Raw genomic sequence first — 23114 nt, 5'->3', positions numbered from 1 at the left:
AGGGGACCTCGCGCGACTACTAGCCGTTTCCTCTCCTGTTACATTCGCAAACAGAGCGAAGGAAAAACGATTATCTGTATGCCTCCGTACAAGCCCTAATTTTTCTTCTCTTATCTTTCTGGTCCTTAAGTGAACTGTATGTTGGCAGCAGTGGAATCGTTCTGCACTGAGCTTCAAATGCCGGTTCTCTGAGTTTTGTCAATAGTGTTGCTCGAAAAGAACCCCACCTTTTCGCTAGGGATCCCCATCTGAGTTACCAAAGCATCTCCATAACACTTGCATGTTGATCGAACAGACCAGTAACAAGTCTAGCTGCACGCCTCTGAATTGCTTTCATGTCTTCCTTTAATACTAACTGTTGTGAATCCCAGTCACTCGATCGGTAGTCAAGAATGGGTCGCACTGGCGTTATACAGGGTGGTCCATTGATAGTGACCGGGCCAAATATCTCACGAAATAAGCGTCAAACGAAAAAACTACAAAGAACGAAGCTTGTCTACCTTGAAGGGGGAAATCAGATGGCGCTATGTTTGGCCCGCTAGATGGCGCTGACATAGGTCAAACGGATATCAACTGCGTTTTTTTTAAATAGGAACCCCAATTTTTATTACATATTAGTGTAGTACGTAAAGAAATATGAATGTTTTAGGTGGACCACTTATTTCGCTTTGTGATAGATGGGGCTGTTCTAGTCACAAACATACGGCTCACAATTTTAGATGAACAGTTGGTAACAGGTAGGTTTTTTAAATTAAAATACAGAACGTAGGTACGTATGAACATTTTATTTCGGTTGTTCCAATGTGAGGCATGTACTTTGTGAATTTATCATTTCTGAGAACGCATGCTGTTACAGCGTGATTACCTGTAAAAACCACATTAATGCAATAAATGCTCAAAATGGTGTCCGTTAAACTCAATGCATTTGGCAATACGTATAATGACATTCCTTTCAACAGCGTGTAGTTCGCCTTCCGTAATGTTCGCACATACATTGACAATGCACGCATGTTGTCAGGCGTTGTCGGTGGATCACGATAGCAAATATCCTTCAACTTTCCCCACAGAAAGAAATCCGGGAACGTCAGATCCGGTGAACGTGCGAGCCATGGTATGGTGCTTCGACGACCAATCCACCTGTCATGAAATATGCACTTCAATAACGCTTCAATCGCACGCGAGCTATGTGCCAGACATCCATCATGTTGGAAGTACATCGCCATTCTACCATGCAGTGAAACATCTCGTAGTAACATCGGTAGAACATTACGTAGGAAATCAGCATACATTGCACCATTTAGATTGCCGTCGATAAAATGGGGACCAATTATCCTTCCTCCCATAATGCCGCACCATACATTAACCCGCCAAGGTCGCTGATGTTCCACTTGTCGCAGCCATCGTGGATTTTCCGTTGCCCAATAGTGCATATTATTCCGGTTTACGTTACCGCTGTTAGTGAATGACGCTTCGTCGCTAAATAGAACGCGTGCAAAAAATCTATCATCATCCCTTAATTTCTCTTGTGCCCAGTGGCAGAACTGTACACGACGTTTAAAGTCGTCGCCATGCAATTCCTGGTGCATAGAAATATGATACGGATGCAATCGATGTTGATGTAGCATTCTCAACACCGACGTTTTTCAGATTCCCGATTCTCACGCAATTTATCTGCTACTGATGTGCGGATTAGCCGCGACAGCAGCTAAAACACCTACTTGGGCTTCATAATTTGTTGCAGGTCGTGGTTGACGTTTCACATGTGGCTGAACACTTCCTGTGTCCTTAAATAACGTAACTATCCGGCGAACGGTCCGGACACTTGGATGATGTCGTCCAGCATACCGAGCAGCATACATAGCACACGCACGTTGGGCATTTTGATCACAATAGCCGTACATCAACACGATATCGAGCGTTTCCGCAATTGATAAACCGTCCATTTTAACACGGGTAATGTATCACGAAGCAAATACCGTCCGCACTGGCGGAATGTTACGTGATACGACGTACTTATACGTTTGTGGCTATTACAGCGCCATCTGTCACAAAGCGAAAAAAGTGGTCTAACTAAAACATTCATATTTCTTTACGTACTACACGAATATGTAATCAAAATGGGGGTTCCTATTTAAAAAAACGCAGTTGATATCCGTTTGACCTATGGCAGCGCCATCTAGCGGGACAAGCATAGCGCCTCTGGTTTCCCCCTTCAAGCTAGACGAGTTTCGTTCTTTGTAGTTTTTTCGTTTGATGCTTATGTCGTGATCGATGGACCACCCTGTATATGCGGTCTCCATTACAGATGACATTAACTTACATTCTTCTACGTTTAGAGCTAGCTGTCGTCAATCACACCACCCAGAATGTCTGTCCAAATCATCTTGTTTCCTCGTACACTCACTCAATGACACATGCAGTACATTACTGCATCATCAGCAAACAGCCGCAGATTGCTGCTCACTGTGTTCGTCAGATCATTTATGTATGCAGAGAATAATAATGGTCCTATCACATCTCCCTTGGGCACTTCTGACGATACCCTTGTGTCTTATGAACACTCATCGTCGACGACAACGTAGCAAATGGGTTCTATTACTAAAGCGGTCTTCGAGCCACTCATGTGCCTGAGAACCTACTCCGTATGATTTACCTTCATTAATTTTCTACAGTGAAGCACTACGTCAAACGCTTTTCGGAAATCTAGGAATATGGAATCTACTTGTCGCCTTTCATCCATGGTTTGCGGGTTATCATTTGAGAGAAGGGTAAGTTGAGTATCGCGAGAGCGATGGTTTCTAAATCCGTGCTGATTTGTGGACAAAAGCTATTCTGTATCAAGGAAATTTATTATATTACAACTGATAATATTTACGAATCCTGTTGCAAACTGATTTTAAGGATATCGGTATGCAATCTTGGCGGTTCGTTCTTTTACCTTCCTAATATCGTATAATGGAGTTTTTTCACATTCCCCTAGGTGGATACTGGGCTGGTCCCCATCTCCCGCCTCAGTTACACGACCTTTGGAAACGTTCGCACTATTTCATGACTTACACTAGACACAGACAACTGGGAGACACAGTTCCGTCCCGTGAGGGTGGGGGGGGGGGGGGAGGGGGGTGACAGGAAGGACATCCAGCCTTCCTCTGACACTAACGTTGCCACATCCATAGTAACAGGGCCGACTCCGCGTTGAACTGGGAAAAAGGCCAAAGGAAGTGGTGATGACGATGATATCGTATAATGGAGTCACCTATGATTTTCCTCAGCCGCTTGGGACTCTTCGCTGGGCGAGAGATTCGCGATAATGCAATATAAGGGGCCAGTGCCGTAAAGTACTCTTCGCTTACTAAAGAGCCAAAGAAACTGCCACACCTACCTAATACCATGTAGGGCCCCCGCGAGCACGCAGAAGTGCCACAACACGACGTGGCATGGACTCGACTAAAGTAGTGCTGGAGGGAAGTGATACCATGAATCCTGTACGGCTGTCCGTCAACCCGTAAGAGTACGAGGGGATGGAGATATCTTTTGAACAGCACGTTGCGTGGGTTCCCAGATATGCTCAATAACGTTCATGTCTGGGGAGTTTGGTGGCCAGCGGAAGTAAACGCAGAAGAGTGTTCTTGGAGCCACTCTGTAGTAATTCTGGACGTGTGCGGCGTCGCATTGTCCTGCTGGAATTGCCCAAGTCCGTCGGAATGCACAATGGACATGAATGGATTCAGGTGATCATACAGGATGCTTACGTACTTATCACCTGTCAGAGTCGCGTCTAGACGTATCAGGGGTCCCAAATCATTCCAATTGCACACGCCCCACACCATTACAGAGCCTCCACCAGCTTGAACAGTCCCCTGCAGACATGCAAGATCCATGGAGTCATGAGGTTGTCCCCATACCCGTACACATCCATCCACTCGATACAATTTGAATCGAGACTCGTCAGACCAGCTAACATGTTTCCAGCCATCAACAGTCCAATGTCGGTGTTGACGGCCCCAGGCGAGGCGTAAAATTTGTGTCGTGCACGCGTGGGCCCTCGGCTCCGAAAGCCCATATCAATGATGTTTCGATGAATGGGTCGTACGCTGCCGCTTGTTGATGGCCCAGCATTGAAATCTGTAACAAATTGCGGAAGGGGTTCACTTCTGTCACGTTGAACGATTATCTTCAGTCGTCGTCGATCCCGTTCTTACATGATCTTTTTCCGGACGCAGCAATGTCGGATGATTTGATGTTTTCCTGGATTACTGATATTCACGTACACTCGTGAAATGGTCTACGGGAAAATCCCCACCTCATCGCTACCTCGGAGTTGCTGTGTCCCATCGCTCGTGCGCCGAGTGTAGCACGACGTTCAAACTCAGTTAAATCTTGATAACCTGCCATTGTAGCAACAGTAACCGATCTAACAACTGCACCACACACTTGTTGTCTTATATAGGAGTTTTCGATTGCAGCGCCGCTTTCTTCCTGTTTGCGTACCTCTGTATTTGAATACGCATGCCTATACCAGTTTCTTTGGCGCTGCACTGTAAAACCGAATTGGGACTCCATCCGGACCTGGCGACTTATTTGTTTACAATTCTTTCACTTGCTTCTCTACGCCTGGGACGCCTAAGACTATGTTCTTCGTAATTAAGTCTGTGCGATGATCAGACGACGGTATGGTTTACGATCCTCTTTAGTGAACGATTTCTTAAAAGCGAAATTTACAACTTTAGCTTTCTTTTCGCTGTTTCCTATTACTAGATCAGACTGGTTAACGAGTAACTTAACAGGAGTCAGCGACCTGGTTAGGAATTTTACATAGGACGAGAATTTTCTAGGGCTCTCGGCAAAATCTTTTGCTAATGTATGACGATGGTAGTTGTTGTATGCTTCGCGCATCATTCTTTCTACACACAAACACACACACACACACAGCCCGCATCTCGTGGTCGTGCGGTAGCGTTCTCGCTTCCCACGCCCGGGTTCCCGGGTTCGATTCCCGGCGGGGTCAGGGATTTTCTCTGCCTCGTGATGGCTGGGTGTTGTGTGCTGTCCTTAGGTTAGTTAGGTTTAAGTAGTTCTAAGTTCTAGGGGACTTATGATCACAGCAGTTGAGTCCCATAGTGCTCAGAGCCATTTGAACCATTTGAACACACACACACACACACACACACGCACACGCACACACACACACACACACGATCTCTATCATCATCTGCGCATTCGTTTTGAACAGTGAGTGCAACAGTCATTGCTTCCTCAGAACTTCCAAATTTTGTTATTAAAACACGGTGTGGTGTCTTCCGTCCCTAATCCACTTTCTTGACTCACACTTCTCTGGAGCGCAGTTTACAATCCGTTTAAACTTTACCCATAATTGCTTTGTGTCCATCATACTGGATCTAAATGATGTCCATTCGTTAGATGGGATGCTAACAACTGCTTATCTGCTGTTGCTAGCAGAAATACTCTCCTAGCCTTCTTGATTGATTTATTAACTTTAGCAACCATCGTCGCTTCGACGACTAATCTCCATCATCGCCGATAGAGCTAAGACGAATGATAAAAAAAAAGTTCCTTTGTCAAAAATTAGTGGACTGACTGTTTGTGGCGCAACACTCACCACTCAAGACTAAAAGAATTACATCTCAGTTCATGGATTTTATGCACGCAGTTCATCTCCATAGAATCTGCACGAAAAGCTAAAGGTGGTCCAGTGCCAAGTGTAACTTCCCTTTTGCTACGAACCTGTTGCTATTCCTTGCAAAACACAGCAATTAGGAAATCCTCTATCATCAAAATTACAACACGCGAATCTCTCCTGAAGTAGCCGAGGAAGTCCACATTGCCTGTGCAAGCGGTTAATTCTTTCATCATACACGTTGTATATGAATTAATTTCACACGTCCGGCAACATCCCCCGAAAGACTGTCTTTCCCCACCAATGCCACCACCCAATTTACTACTCGTGCCCGCCTTACCACAAGGGCATTGTCTTGCTGCTATGTTCAACAGTGTCCAAGCACCGCCGGTCACACGCCAGTATGCTAGTAAGGAGTCGCTGCTCGTGTTTCGCACAGAACACTCCCGTGGGGTTGAGTTGCAGCAAAAATTAATTTAGCAGTTTGCTAGTGTGATGAAATATGAGTGTGGAAGTCGGTAAGGCAATAGTAGATAATTATTCGGTTTACTTGTGGAGCGATACAGTGGGCAAAACAGCATTGTCATTCTTAATCTGTAGCTACCGTTGGCGTACTGTATTACTACTTGAACCCTTATGAAAGCTACAGTGGACAGTTATAGTGTGATAGATTAGTTTGGAGGAGTCGTATAGCAATCGCAAACTTCAGAGTGAAATGGAACTAAAATTTAACTGTTAATCCAAACACGATTGGGCTTAGGCTTTATCAGAAAATACAATTCAGGAAACGAAATACAAATGGTATGTACTGTCATCCTTTCAAAGAAACATTTTTTCACCTAAATTTGAGGAACTTTACCATTCGTAAAATAAAGAGATAAGTTCTCGTTTTGAACAACAAGGTCAGATTTCGCTAAGAAGTGTGCTCTCTCTGTTACTCATCCATTATCCGTGTCCTGTTACCGCAAATCAAACTGTTTCAATAAAGCACGAGCAAAAAATGTAACAAAAGGGAAGTTACACTTGGCACTGGACCACCTTTAGCTTTTCGTGCAGATTCTATGGAGATGAACTGCGTGCATAAAATCCATGAACTGAGATGTAATTCTTTTAGTCTTGTGTGGTGAGTGTTGCGCCACAAACAGTCAGTCCACTAATTTTTGACAAAGGAACTTTTTTTTTATCATTCGTCTTAGCTCTATCGGCGATGATGGAGATTAGTCGTCGAAGCGACGATGGTTGCTAAAGTTAATAAATCAACCAAGAAGGCTAGGAGAGTCCTTCCTGCCACCGTATAGTACGGAACACAGTAAGAAGATACATTCATCAGAGACAAACAAGCATAAGAAGTTTATTCTTGAGTTTAGCAATGAGTACATCGTTGGCCTACCAGAACTGTATTAGGAGCTAGCTGGGGACAAACAATGTTTTGTAATGACAAGAAACCTTACTAAGGAGTGCCCACACTCGCCTACATACAAGATACATAAAATTAGGAACTTGCTGCACGTTGCTCCAGTGCAGCAAATCACCTCAGGGATCAGTTTATGGAGGACCTAACCTGGGTGGAAATGGTGGGGTATGCCACTCACCCCAAGGAAAGCTGCTCATATGATGATGTGGGGTGGCGATGGAGAGGGGCAGAGAACAACTGCGTAATTCAGCTGAGGTCTGAGCACTAAGCATTAAGGGATGAGCAATGAAGGCTAACAGTGCGATGCTGGAGGCTTTATAGCCACACCTTTCAAATTTGTCCATTGAACAGGCCTCTCACGACTTGGATGTCAGCCCTAGTAGTAGGGGTGACGGACTGTTCTCCTGCTCAGTCCAAGGGAGAGCATCTCCTGCAGTTGACAAGTTGGCAAGACGTTGCCACTAAGTGCCGTAGGCAGCGGAGGTATAGATCGAGCAAAATACCGTGGCCGTTAGATGCAAGCCTGCTGGGGAAGAGCGTGAGGAGAGTGGCAGTGGTGGGGGCTCGCTCAGAGCACTGTAGGGGAAATGTCGAGTGCTTGATGGGGAGTGCCGTTCTAAACTGAAGCGTGCGCTCACACTTACATTTTTTGCAAATGGCAAGTGGGGACCCTACACGTCCACACTTGCATGGTGACCATTCAAAAAGATCTACTATCACCTCTGCTTTCGTTAATATCTAAAAAGAATTCTGCCGAAAATGCTGCGACTTATTTTCGCCTGGCTTGTTAATCATTTGTAACTTTCAGATAAGTGTTATGAGTGGCGAATTTTGAGTAAAACCTACACATTTCTCTGTTTGCTTCTTTTGCCAAAACACAGCTGAGTTTACACTGTCTCACCTCACTTGTGCAGACACAATTGCAAGCCAATTCTGAAACAGTGGTTTATTAAATTTATGTAATTACGAACTGAGGAAAAGGAAAGTCAGTAGCTTATGGAAAAGCACTTGCTCTGAAAAAAAAACAACTGTAATATCTTCACATGTGTTGTTCTAAAACCCGTACATAGCATTTCTTGTTTCACCAGCTATCGGTGACCCTTAAAAGTTACGTTCTTTCACCAAAAAGATCTATAGTTATTGGTATACCACGGTAGATAATGAAGTTTTATATAATAACAATATGGTAAAATACCTTCCTCTTTGCGTGCTATCATTTCTCAAAGGCTCATTTCGATACCTGAAATCGTTTATGAAATATGAGGAATGTTGTGGACATTTCACTCTGGCTTTATCGCTGGCGCTGCGCGATCGCAAATGATTGCGCTACATCAGATCAGTTTTCTCCACATTGGTGACAGATAGGTATCTCTACTCAAGTCTAAAGAAAAACTAATATGTCGGCTAAATTTCATACGCAACAACATATTATGTAATATGCACCAAACACAAAATCATAGCGACCCCTATTTTTCATTGCACACTTGTCCGAATTTGGCGCAATATCTTACTTTCGCGTAAATATCACAATACCTAAGACCATCAACGAAATGATGGGCTCATAATCACGAACCTGACGTATAAAGCAATCAGCAAAGCAAAAATGAATTTATGAAGATTGCAGGGTACCCGCCTCGATTCTGTCTTCGCTGACCGGCCGAAAGGTGGAAAACACTTATCGGCCTCCCCTTCCGAACAAACGAGTGAACTCGCCCAGCGCTTTGGACGAAAAGAGATCACTGAACATCGGCCACCGTATCCTGCGCGAGCTATAGGTTGTCTTCAGTACCCTTGTTGCGAGACTGCCTGGACTCTACAGTATCCTTCCCCTCAATGGGCAAAATTGGCATCCTTTTTACTGACCCAAGGCTTCAGAGACAAATTTATCCCCTTCTTTCCAACGATACAGTTTACTCAATAAAATGTGCTGTCGATGTCGCACTTCATGCGACGAAAGCAGAAATTGGTGATAGTTTATTGAGGTGGTTGGTTTCCCTGGCTGTTCAGAATTTATATGTTTAATTGGCGGTTTAAAGACAGGTATTATAGGGATAAGCCATTTTTAGTTATTTATTCCCCATGAATGTGTTCGCTATATATCGCCAATTCACTTCTCCAACTGTCAATACCCATTCGTTTTAAAATCGACGTGCTGTACTCTGCCTGGAACAGGCGCGCTCAGCTTCGAACATTCCAGAGAACCAACAGTGCTTAAGGGGTACGATTCACTATGTCATACCACAGTAGTAACCCTTACACATGTATCTCATAATCCTTTCGATCCGACGTTAAGTTTTTAACATTTTTCATTATGGCTTGATAATGGTCTGACGACGGAATCGCTACAATTAAGAAATTTTTGTCCCGAAAATAGAATGCATTCTGAAGCACTTTGGTTCTGGTACGCAGTGAACCCATTTGTAGCGATGTTCCACTGGAAGTGATTTTCTGTCCAGGTTCCATAGTTTCACTGCTAAATACAGCCCGTTATTTACGGGTCTGTAGACCAAAAAATATCTCGAAATGATAAGAACCGCAACGCCATTGCAGGAAACAATAGCCTTTTTTTATCACTGGGTGAAGCTGTTATCGTTACAACAGCTGCTGTACCCTCCCACTGACCTACTCCTCGGGTCCATAGTCTCTCTCTCTCTCTCTCTCTCTCTCTCTCTCTCTCTCTGACATACAAACACACACACACACACACATACACACACAATAGTGGTAAAACTGGGCTGTATAAGTTCACCTCATGGAAAGTATTATTGTCAATCCTAAAATTCTTGTTACATCTACAGAACCGTTTAGGAATGTGCATTCCATAATTTATTTATTTGTTACTATGACTGTATTGAATGCCTATGTGCGGTCTTTAAAAATCTTGCGTATGTAATATACTAACGACGGCACGGATGAAGATAGTGAAGTCGTTGTCGGGAGGTTAGTGTTTTAGGTCTTTTCCTGACTACACGGATATATGTTTTTCTTGGTTTATTTACGTTGTTCTATTTGCAGCTACTTATCAATGTTTCCAGCCAGATAAAAGCATAACAGTGACAAATGAGGGCTGCCTGAGGGATGGGAATTAACTGCGAAGGTCATATGTTCAGCAGGTCTGCTCGTCTCTTTTGTCACCTTTCCATCTTCTTATTTTCAACCGTCGATCGAGTTTGTACACACACACACACACACACACATATATATATATATATATATATATATATATATATATATATATATATATATATATATATATATACTCCTGGAAATGGAAAAAAGAACACATTGACACCGGTGTGTCAGACCCACCATACTTGCTCCGGACACTGCGAGAGGGCTGTACAAGCAATGATCACACGCACGGCACAGCGGACACACCAGGAACCGCGGTGTTGGCCGTCGAATGGCGCTAGCTGCGCAGCATTTGTGCACCGCCGCCGTCAGTGTCAGCCAGTTTGCCGTGGCATACGGAGCCCCATCGCAGTCTTTAACACTGATAGCATGCCGCGACAGCGTGGACGTGAACCGTATGTGCAGTTGACGGACTTTGAGCGAGGGCGTATAGTGGGCATGCGGGAGGCCGGGTGGACGTACCGCCGAATTGCTCAACACGTGGGGCGTGAGGTCTCCACAGTACATCGATGTTGTCGCCAGTGGTCGGCGGAAGGTGCACGTGCCCGTCGACCTGGGACCGGACCGCAGCGACGCACGGATGCACGGCAAGACCGTAGGATCCTACGCAGTGCCGTAGGGGACCGCACCGCCACTTCCCAGCAAATTAGGGACACTGTTGCTCCTGGGGTATCGGCGAGGACCATTCGCAACCGTCTCCATGAAGCTGGGCTACGGTCCCGCACACCGTTAGGCCGTCTTCCGCTCACGCCCCAACATCGTGCAGCCCGCCTCCAGTGGTGTCGCGACAGGCGTGAATGGAGGGACGAATGGAGACGTGTCGTCTTCAGCGATGAGAGTCGCTTCTGCCTTGGTGCCAATGATGGTCGTATGCGTGTTTGGCGCCGTGCAGGTGAGCGCCACAATCAGGACTGCATACGACCGAGGCACACAGGGCCAACACCCGGCATCATGGTGTGGGGAGCGATCTCCTACACTGGCCGTACACAACTGGTGATCGTCGAGGGGACACTGAATAGTGCACGGTACATCCAAACCGTCATCGAACCCATCGTTCTACCATTCCTAGACCGGCAAGGGAACTTGCTGTTCCAACAGGACAATGCACGTCCGCATGTATCCCGTGCCACCCAACGTGCTCTAGAAGGTGTAAGTCAACTACCCTGGCCAGCAAGATCTCCGGATCTGTCCCCCATTGAGCATGTTTGGGACTGGATGAAGCGTCGTCTCACGCGGTCTGCACGTCCAGCACGAACGCTGGTCCAACTGAGGCGCCAGGTGGAAATGGCATGGCAAGCCGTTCCACAGGACTACATCCAGCATCTCTACGATCGTCTCCATGGGAGAATAGCAGCCTGCATTGCTGCGAAAGGTGGATATACACTGTACTAGTGCCGACATTGTGCATGCTCTGTTGCCTGTGTCTATGTGCCTGTGGTTCTGTCAGTGTGATCATGTGATGTATCTGACCCCAGGAATGTGTCAATAAAGTTTCCCCTTCCTGGGACAATGAATTCACGGTGTTCTTATTTCAATTTCCAGGAGTGTATATATATATATATATATATATATATATATATATATATATATATATATATGGTGTTACAAAAACGTGCGGCCGAACTTTCAGGAAACATTCCTCACACACAAAGAAAGAAAATATGTTATGTGGACATGTGTCCGAAAAAGTTTACTTTCCATGTTAGAGCTAATTTTATTACTTCTCTTCAAATCACATTAATCATGGAATGTAAACACACAGCAACAGAACGTACCAGCGTGACTTCAAACACTTTGTTACAGGAAATGTTCAAAATGTCCTCCGTTAGCGAGGATACATGCATCCACCCTCCGTCGCATGGAATCCCTGATGCGCTGATGCAGCCCTGGACAATGGCGTATTGTATGACAGCAGTCCACAATACGAGCACAAAGAGTCTCTACATGTGGTACCGGGGTTGCGTAGACAAGAGCTTTCAAATGCCCCCATAAATGAAGGTCAAGAGGGGTGAGGTCAGGAGAGCGTGGAGGCCATGGAATTGGTCCGCCTCTACCAATCCATCGGTCACCGAATCTGTTGTTGAGAAGCGTACAAACACTTCGACTGAAATGTGCAGGAGCCCCATCGTGTATGAACCACATGTTGTGTCGTACTTGTAAAGGCACATGTTCTAGCAGCACAGGTAGAGTATCCCGTATGAAATCATGATAACGTGCTCCATTGAGCGTAGGTGGAAGAACGTACTGACGAAATTAAAATGAGCTCTAACATGGAAATTAAGCGTTTCCGGACACATGTCCACGTAACATCTTTTCTTTATTTGTGTGTGAGGAACGTTTCCTGAAAGTAACACCCTGTATATGTATACTAAAAGTTGTCAGTTGCATTTTCTCTTCGCTGCGACATTTTAATGCAATTAGCGCGTTAGTGAAACTGGTGATGTGTCCACTTTGAGTCGGCGTGCAACCAAAGATCCCTGCAGGTTCTTCCATTTCTGCCGATCATGAGCTTCCCATTGGCAGTGCAGTCCGATTGTCTTTTTTAAGTGTCTGATCTGTCTGTCTGGTGGCCTTCCCCTTGGTCTATTTTGGTGAATTGGGCTCCAATCTAGTACTTGTTTTGACCACCAATTATCTTTTCTTCGAGCGACATGACTGTGCCCCTGCCATTTCAAGGTATTTACTCTTTCCATTATGTCACTGACCTCTGTTGTCTGCCTGATACCGTGTGCTTTCTTCCTGTCTTTCATTGTGTAGCTCAACATAGATCTTTCTATTCCTAACATCAATGTCTCAAGCCATACGTTGTTAGTTGTAGTATACATTGGTGGAAAGCTTTTTTCTTCAGTGAAAGTATGCATACACACGTATGACGTTCATGGCATTGTAACTGTTTGGTACACCCAAAACTTTTTTTATATATATAAACGTTTTGGGCGTAACCCAAATGCTACAATGCCTTGAACATCGAATGCGTGTGTGCACGCTTTCGTGCAAACAAACATACTTCTTACATAGTGACTAGCAGTTACGCTGAAGCCTCGTGATGACTGGGTGTTGTGTGATGTCCTTAGGTTAGTTAGGTTTAAGTAGTTCTAAGTTCTAGGGGACTGATAACCATAGATGTTAAGTCCCATAGTGCTCAGAGCCATTTGAACCATTTGAGTTACGCTGAAAAATGGAATCCATTCCCCTTGAATATGCTGAAAGGATAAAAGGAACTGCAGTACAAATAATTTGACTATGACGCTTTTCTGTACAGCCGGCCGCGGTGGTCTAGCGGTTCTAGGCGCTCAGTCCGGAACCTCGCGACTGCTACGGTCGCAGGTTCGAATCCTGCCTCGGGCATGGATGTGTTCAAAAATGGCTCTGAGCACTATGGGACTCAACTGCTGAGGTCATTAGTCCCCTAGAACTTAGAACTAGTTAAACCTAACTAACCTAAGGACATCACAAACATCCATGCCCGAGGCAGGATTCGAACCTGCGACCGTAGCGGTCTTGCGGTTCCAGACTGCAGCGCCTTTAACCGCACGGCCACTTCGGCCGGCCATGGATGTGTGTGGTGTCCTTAGGTTAGTTAGGTTTAAGTAGTTCTAAGTTCTAGGGGACTGATGACCACAGATGTTAAGTACTCAGAGCCATTTGAACCATTTTTTTTTTCTGTACAGAAATGACTGGCCTAGGAAAAAGACACTGGAAATTTCAACGTTGTGATAGCGTGATGTACCAAAAATGAAATAAATGTCACACAGAAGGTTAAAGAAAGACAAATGAAAAATTAACGTAGTTTTGTGGTGTAAAATATGAATTCGGACAATTAACAATATGCGGACATCTATGGTTCATCATGCTGAAAGTTGTATGAGGGTAAATTGTTGGGCGAACAGGAACTTTCCTCATTTATAATATTTTTAATTTTAGTAGTGTATGATGAGGCATGATAGAGGTAGTTTATAAGTAAAAACTATAATTTTCAGACTGTCTAATGTTAATTTACGAATGTACGTACATATCTTTAAAAAACATACATATAATGCTCAACAGTTATACAGGTTTTTTGTTTGCTCAGGAGGTGACAGGAGATAAATCTTTGAATAATTTTTAGATAATTGAAATTATTAGCATATTTTAATACTTAGTGATACGATTCTTAATATTTTCATAACTGTAGAAAATCTGTCAGTTATACCTGTACTATAACTTTTTCCGTTCTCCATAGATAGTACTTTTGTTTGAGTTCTCGTGACATGGACTCTGCATGTCTTTTCAGTCTCTTATGTTGTGGTGTGTGTTTCGACGTGTTGCGACTCTATGTACAGTTACATTAAAATCATACTACATTTTTCGAGCTGTGTATAATACCTCTAGAGTTAAATATTGAAATATATTTTCATTATTCTAAGAAATGCAGCAAGCAGCCACCTTTTATCAATTTTTTTATGCCAGTGCGCCTTTTGGGCTTTCATCCGTCTTCAGTTGGTGTAATATATATTTAATCTTCAATTAATATGCAAATTAACAATTTTGTTTAACTACTGCACTTCGCAAGTTGTGTGGTTACAAAATATTACTGCTGGCTGTACGTATTTTCCGTTCTGCTTGTTTTTCTTCAATTTTTCGCAATATAATAAATAACGGTAGGACAACTGACTTACATCATGCAGAGCTTCCTATGTATATAGTAGCTCTGCATCAAGTAAGGTACCTATTCTACCTTTACTCACGCGTCGTTGTGACTCAGTCTGGTTAAATGGAAAAGAAAGAAAAGAGAGAGTAAACGTTTATAACACGAATGGGAATTGGATATGTTTCCTAATCTTCTTCCCTCTCTGTCTCTGTCTCTGTCTCTGTCTCTGTCTCTGTCCACCTCCTTTTCCCCACCTCCTTGTTCACCTCTTCGTCTTCCCTCCTCTCTCTGTCCATTTCTTCCCAGCCCTCTGACGATCTCTTATTCCCCATTCTCTCTGATCTTGAGCCTTGTTTATTGTTATTGCAAATTCAGATTCTGCAGTTGCTCTAATCATAAGCGAATAACTCATAAATACACCTTTTTGTTTCCTAACAACGTGTCACAATTACATATTTTATAAATATATTTATATATTAAGAATATAACGTATATGTGTCCCTATGTTTATTGCAGCTACGTATAATGTGTAAAAAATTATATAGTGATGGTAAATATTCAGGGGTATGACAGGAATGATCATACAAAACAAAAAAGTCGAGTGAGCATGGGCTGTAAAACGCATACCTTAAGAGCTATGAGCAATTCTTGATCTTCAATACTGTGAAACAAATCTCAAGCTCTTTGCTTCTCATATTTTGGGAAGTGGTAGTACGGACCAAAACAAGAATAAAATGTTCAGTAAATATGTGCTCTAAAATGCATACCTTAAACGTAAACACCCTGATATAGCCGACAGGGTGTTCATTTTAGCTGAAGACATTGAAATACACTCCTGGAAATGGAAAAAAGAACACATTGACACCGGTGTGTCAGACCCACCATACTTGCTCCGGACACTGCGAGAGGGCTGTACAAGCAATGATCACACGCACGGCACAGCGGACACACCAGGAACCGCGGTGTTGGCCGTCGAATGGCGCTAGCTGCGCAGCATTTGTGCACCGCCGCCGTCAGTGTCGCCAGTTTGCCGTGGCATACGGAGCTCCATCGCAGTCTTTAACACTGGTAGCATGCCGCGACAGCGTGGACGTGAACCGTATGTGCAGCTGACGGACTTTGAGCGAGGGCGTATAGTGGGCATGCGGGAGGCCGGGTGGACGTACCGCCGAATTGCTCAACACGTGGGGCGTGAGGTCTCCACAGTACATCGATGTTGTCGCCAGTGGTCGGCGGAAGGTGCACGTGCCCGTCGACCTGGGACCGGACCGCAGCGACGCACGGATGCACGGCAAGACCGTAGGATCCTACGCAGTGCCGTAGGGGACCGCACCGCCACTTCCCAGCAAATTAGGGACACTGTTGCTCCTGGGGTATCGGCGAGGACCATTCGCAACCGTCTCCATGAAGCTGGGCTACGGTCCCGCACACCGTTAGGCCGTCTTCCGCTCACGCCCCAACATCGTGCAGCCCGCCTCCAGTGGTGTCGCGACAGGCGTGAATGGAGGGACGAATGGAGACGTGTCGTCTTCAGCGATGAGAGTCGCTTCTGCCTTGGTGCCAATGATGGTCGTATGCGTGTTTGGCGCCGTGCAGGTGAGCGCCACAATCAGGACTGCATACGACCGAGGCACACAGGGCCAACACCCGGCATCATGGTGTGGGGAGCGATCTCCTACACTGGCCGTACACCACTGGTGATCGTCGAGGGGACACTGAATAGTGCACGGTACATCCAAACCGTCATCGAACCCATCGTTCTACCATTCCTAGACCGGCAAGGGAACTTGCTGTTCCAACAGGACAATGCACGTCCGCATGTATCCCGTGCCACCCAACGTGCTCTAGAAGGTGTAAGTCAACTACCCTGGCCAGCAAGATCTCCGGATCTGTCCCCCATTGAGCATGTTTGGGACTGGATGAAGCGTCGTCTCACGCGGTCTGCACGTCCAGCACGAACGCTGGTCCAACTGAGGCGCCAGGTGGAAATGGCATGGCAAGCCGTTCCACAGGACTACATCCAGCATCTCTACGATCGTCTCCATGGGAGAATAGCAGCCTGCATTGCTGCGAAAGGTGGATATACACTGTACTAGTGCCGACATTGTGCATGCTCTGTTGCCTGTGTCTATGTGCCTGTGGTTCTGTCGGTGTGATCATGTGATGTATCTGACCCCAGGAATGTGTCAATAAAGTTTCCCCTTCCTGGGACAATGAATTCACGGCGTTCTTATTTCAATTTCCAGGAGTGTATCTTGAAAACTGCACATAGGATCCAAAAATGTTGTAATTCCAACTATTTTTGTCTCGGAGGGACCTTCCATTCCACACCGTGCGGGGGTGGCGGGGGAAACTGAAATCTTCAACGGGAAACCTCATTTTTTATTGCAGATTACGATTCTACGACAGAATCCACATACGTTTTGTCGGAAGCATTTTCTTCGTTTCACCATCTGCGGTTAACACACTGGACTCGCATTCAGGAGGACGACGGTTCAATCCCGCGGCCGGCCATCCTGATTTAGGTTTTCCGTGATTTCCCCAAATCGCTCCAGGCAAATGCCGGGATGGTTTCTTTGAAAGGGCACGGCCGATTTCCTTCCCAGTCCTTCCCTAATCCGATGAGACCGATGACGTCGTTGTTTGGTCTCTTCCCCCAAACAACATCAACAACCATCTGCGGCTGTAATCGGAGGAATAGAAATGGGTACACAATCGTAATTTACGACATGATATTCAATGACGATTGAATATCCAGTGGCATTGGGGCAGCACCTCCATGCTGCGAGAGTAGGACAGGCCAGTATTTCATAACTTATAATTGGAAACCCCATTCGCAATGTTGCATTCCTACGACTTACAGACGCGTCACCGTGGCCGTGTAGCGGACTCGGCGTATCGTAGGTAGTACGCTGCGACGGGACCTGACGAATCGTGCGGATATGTGAAGTAGCGGCTCTCAACAGAACAATACTTGGGTAGTGTTTAATGCCTGCAAACCTACCTATCATTTGGAGAACAGACGTGCAAGTGGCCGATGACTGTTGCAACAACAGGAGAAAAAACTGAAATGATCCTCATTTCGGACAGTGCAGGAGAAAAGTTGAGGCTGTTGTTGCCTTGTATACTGAGCGTTTTGCAGAGAAAGCTCTCTCTCGCTCGTTCTTTCGCAAGGTTGTGAGCTCCTTTATATCTGATGGCAGCGTACAGACCGGAAAAGGAAATGAAGAAAACGTGTTACAGAAGAAGCTAATGAAACAGTTGTACTAGCGGCATGGCACCACAGTCCGCGGATAAGCGGCCGGCAATTACATCGCGATTCCAGTAAGTCCGTAGGTAGTATTGTTGCAATACTGAATTGTCATATGTGTCATCCATACCACCTGTCACTGCTTCAGGAACCTCATGGCGCCGATTTACATTACCGGGTAGTGTTTTGTGAAAGCGCACGTCAACAAATGCAAACGACCCTCACCTTCTTTGCCGAGGTACTGTTTTCCGATGAGTATACATTCACAATCCATGGTAGCGTTAACCGGCACAACATGTATTGCTAGAGTGAAGACACTCCCCACTGGTTAAGGCTAGTTGGCTATCAACGACATTGGTCGGTTAACGTATAGTGTGGCATCATGGGGAGGAAACTCACTGGTCCGTATTTTGTCGACAGCTCGTTGAATGGACACAAATATCGAAGGTTTCTGGAACAGGAACTACTGGTACTAATGCAGGGTGTTACCTTGGGCGTTCGACAATGTATGTGCTTTCAGCGTGACGGTTGCCCAGCGCATTACGCAATTGAAATGCGGGAGGTGTGGAAGAAACAGACTACTTCATTTTCGGCTGCCCACTGCGATACCACGCGATAACCAATTTCCTATAGTGCTTAGTGTTTCCTGAACAACCAGGATGAAAACATTCCAGCAAATGATGTGTCCGTGTATAAACATGTATTTAACTCCCAGAAGGAAATTTTCACTCTGCAGCGGCGTGTGCGCTGATATGAAACTTCCTTGCAGATTAAAACTGAGTGCCGGACCGAGACTCGAACTCGGAATCAATGTCTTTTGCGAGCAAGTGCTCTACCAACTGAGCTACCCAAGCTCAGTTGACAGGCGGCACTGTAGCTCAGCGTATTCGGTCAGAGGGCTAGCTGGCCTCGTTGTTGTTGTTGTTGTTGTTATGGTCTTCAGTCCTGAGACTGGTTTGATGCAGCTCTCAATGCTACTCTATCCTGTGCAAGCTTCTTCATCTCCCAGTACTTGCTGCAACCTACGTCCTTCTGAATCTGCTTAGTGTATTCATTTCTTGGTCTAACTCTATGATTTTTACCCTCCACACTGCCCTCCAATGCTAAATTTGTGATCCCTTGATGCCTCAGAACATCTCCTAGCAACCGGTCGCTTCTTCTTGTCAAGTTGTGCCACAAAATCCTCTTCTCCCCAATTCTATTCAATACCTCCTCATTAGTTATGTGTTCTACCCATTTAATCTTCAGAATTCTTCTGTAGCACCACATTTCGAAAGCTTCTATTCTCTTCTTGTCTAAACTATTTATCGTCCATGTTTCACTTCCATACATGGCTACACTCCATATAAATACTTTCAGAAACGACTTCCTGACACTTAAATCTATACTCGATGTTAACAAATTTCTCTTCTTCAGAAACGCTTTTCTTGCCATTGCCAATCTACATTTTATATCCTCTCCACTTCGAACATCATCAGTTATTTTGCTCCCCAAATAGCAAAACTCCTTTACTACTTCAAGGTACGTTGTCCAAGACGCGACGCACACTAGCGACTGCGACGGGTCGCTACGTGACGTCAGAAGTTGCCTGCTGGAGCATGCGCAGTTCGAGTTTGGGATGCGACGCGCGACTGTTGCGGCAGCTGCCGCAGCACTGCACCAGTGAGCAGTGTTGCGACGGAAGTCGGACGACACAAAGACGTACGGCTGCCAGAAAGATGTCGAGCCACTCAAGGAAAACTGAAATGAGCCACTCACAGGATGTGATGCTCTGTGAGCTGGTCTCGCAACATCCTTGCCTTTACGATTTGAAGAACACTAAATATAGAGACACTATGTTCAGAGACAGAATTTGGGAAGAAATTGGTGCACAGTTGAAACTGGCAGGTGAGTGAAATATATAATATTTTCCCATTAATGCAAATTTTTCAGGCCTGTTATGAAAATCATATAATCCATGCAGATGTAGAATTAGAATGATGAAAATGAACTTGAAGGTCAATTTTCGCATTACTCTTTTCTGTGACGATACAAATTGAAAACGGCAAGTACATTATAAAATGAACAATCTAAAGTACAACGAGAAAGTTACATTTTACAATACCTTCACTTCGAAAGTAAACGGTAGATTGGTGTCTTGATGATACCTTCTAGTTGTGAAAAACCACCACCAGATTGTTGTACAGCTTTCTGTAATCAATAGATGTTCGTTTTTGAGGAAGGCATTTCTCAACAGATTGCGCAAACAGTTGCTGCAATAAATAATTTGTCACATTCACTTCAATTCATTGGTAGAAGATGGTGCTCAAAAAACTTGTGCCAAAAGTGCACTACTGTTTTACAAGGCCCTTCTGGTCTGACACAGTTCACAATTGAAATTCGTCTTTTGTAAATCCTGGAGTCATCTTTTGAGTGCAGCTTGGCAAGATTAAATGTTCATGTCATCCATAACGATGTATGCTGTCAGAATATAAGAATATGGAAGTTCATTTGGATGGGAATAAAGAGTCAGTCGGCTATGAAAGTTGCCTTAGCTTGTTCCAAAAGTTTCTGCATGGGAGAAACTGACAAGTATAATTTGGGGAAATTTTGTGAACAAGCACGGACATTATTTCTTCCACATTTCTGCTAGTGTATACTGTAGACGTTCAGAATGAAAATTCTAGAGATGTTTAAGGTGTAACCCTATCTTGTTGTCAAGAACTTGAAACAATGCAATGACGCTAGCGTGCGCTTATTGTTAATAAACTTATCTTTCATTGGTATTTTAGGTGAAATGTGCAAAAACACATGGAGGAATATTCGGGACTCGTATCAGAGAAATAAACGAGAAAGAAAGCTTGGAACAGGTTCAGATGCCTCAGCAAAACCAAGAAAATGGGTTCTGCTTGATCACTTGGTTTTAAGAAACCTACATTTCGTGGCATTTTAAATGAAATTGTCAAGAGCATATGGAGAAATATTAGTAACTCATACGGGAGAAATATATGACATAAAATGGTTTCATTAGGTCCAAATGTGTCAGCGAAACAAAACAAATGCATTCTCTATCGTTTGATAACCACACGATTCTCGTTGCGCGTAGACAGGACTGGCGGCTAGTCGCGACGCTCCCGGAGATGTATGAGCCCAAATCTCGGAAACGGAGATCGATATCATTCTGATCTCAACTTTAAAAATAATTTCGATATGTTAGCTTCTTTTCATCGGCAACGATGTATGACCTAACGTGAACCATACGTAAAGTAGCCAGCGACCACATTTTTCACTGTACACAATTCAAATTTTATGGAGTAGGTTACTTGTAAATTAAGTATCGGAATAACTGTGACGAATATCGGAAAAATAGACACCTCATTATCAAGCTGTGATGTGAAACTGTAAGATACGCAAACATCAATTTTTTGTGCCTTTTACTTTCCTCACAATTGATAGAGAAGTAATATACAGCGAAAAAAACACGCAAAACCGGAAGAGATACTTTTCAATTTTTTAAAGTAAAAAGAGAATCTGTATCGAAAAAGTAACTCTGGGAGCCGATGTAACTTTGTTGCATTAACATACAGTATTTTTTACAGCAAGAAAATCGGAATTCTTATTTTTCTTATGTATTTGAATCCGCCGCCGCCGACAGGAGCTTGGGAAACGGCGACGACTCCAGTCGTGTTGCGGCCGTGTCGCCGTCTGCCAGGGTGGGAAAAGAGGAGGGGGCAGCGTCGCAGTCGCAGCCAACTGTCGCGTCTTGCACAACGTAACTTTAAGTGTCTCATTTCCTAATCTAATTCCCTCAGCATCACCCGACTTAATTCGACTACATTCCAGTATCCTCGTTTTGCTTTTGTTGATGTTAATCTTATATCCTCCTTTCAAGACACTGTCCATTCCGTTTAACTGCTCTTCCAAGTCCTTTGCTGTCTCTGACAGAATTACAATGTCATCTGCGAACCTCAAAGTTTTTATTTCTTCTCCATGGATTTCAATACCTACTCCGAATTTTTCTTTTGTTTCCTTCACTGCTTGCTCAATATACAGATTGAATAACATCGGGGAGAGGCTACAACCCTGTCTCACTCCCTTCCCAACCACTGCTTCCCTTTCATGTCCGTCGACTCTTATAACTGCCATCTGGTTTCTGTACAAGTTGTAAATAGCATTTCGCTCCCTGTAGCCGTCCGCGGTGGTCTCGCGGTTCTAGGCGCGCAGTCCGGAACCGCGCGACTGCTACGGTCGCAGGTTCGAATCCTGCCTCGGGCATGGATGTGTGTGATGTCGTTAGGTTAGTTAGGTTTAACTAGTTCTAAGTTCTAGGGAACTGATGACCTAAGATGTTAAGTCCCATAGTGCTCAGAACCATATTTTTTGCTCCCTGTATTTTACCCCTGCCACCTTTAGAATTTGAAAGAGAGTATTCCAGTCAACATTGTCAAAAGCTTTCTCTAAGTCTACAAATGCTAGAAACGTAGGTTTGCCTTTCCTTAATCTTTCTTCTAAGATAAGTCGTAAGGTCAGTATTGCCTCACGTGTTCCAATATTTCTACGGAATCCAAACTGATCTTCCCCAAGGTAGGCTTCTACTAGTTTTTCCATTCGTCTGTAAAGAATTCGCGTTAGTATTTTGCAGCTGTGACTTATTAAACTGATTGTTCGGTAATTTTCACATCTGTCAACACCTGCTTTCTTTGGGATTGGAATTATTATATTCTTCTTAAAGTCTGAGGGTATTTCGCCTGTCTCATACATCTTGCTCGCCAGCTGGTAGAGTTTTGTCAGGACTGGCTCTCCCAAGGCCGTCAGTAGTTCTAATGGAATGTTGTCTACTCCCGGGGCCTTGTTTCGACTCAGGTCTTTCAGTGCTCTGTCAAACTCTTCACGTAGTATTGTATCTTCAATTTCGTCTTCATCTACATTCTCCTCCATTTCCAGAATATTGTCCTCAAGTACGGCGCCCTTGTATAGACCCTCTATATACTCCTTCCACCTTTCTGCTTTCCCTTCTTTGCTTAGAACTAGGTTTCCATCTGAGCTCTTGATATTCATACAAGTGGTTCTC

The sequence above is a fragment of the Schistocerca nitens genome, chromosome 5, assembly GCF_023898315.1.
Source record: "Schistocerca nitens isolate TAMUIC-IGC-003100 chromosome 5, iqSchNite1.1, whole genome shotgun sequence".
NCBI classification, from domain to species: domain Eukaryota; kingdom Metazoa; phylum Arthropoda; class Insecta; order Orthoptera; family Acrididae; genus Schistocerca; species Schistocerca nitens.
This window is presented reverse-complemented; position numbering follows the sequence as displayed.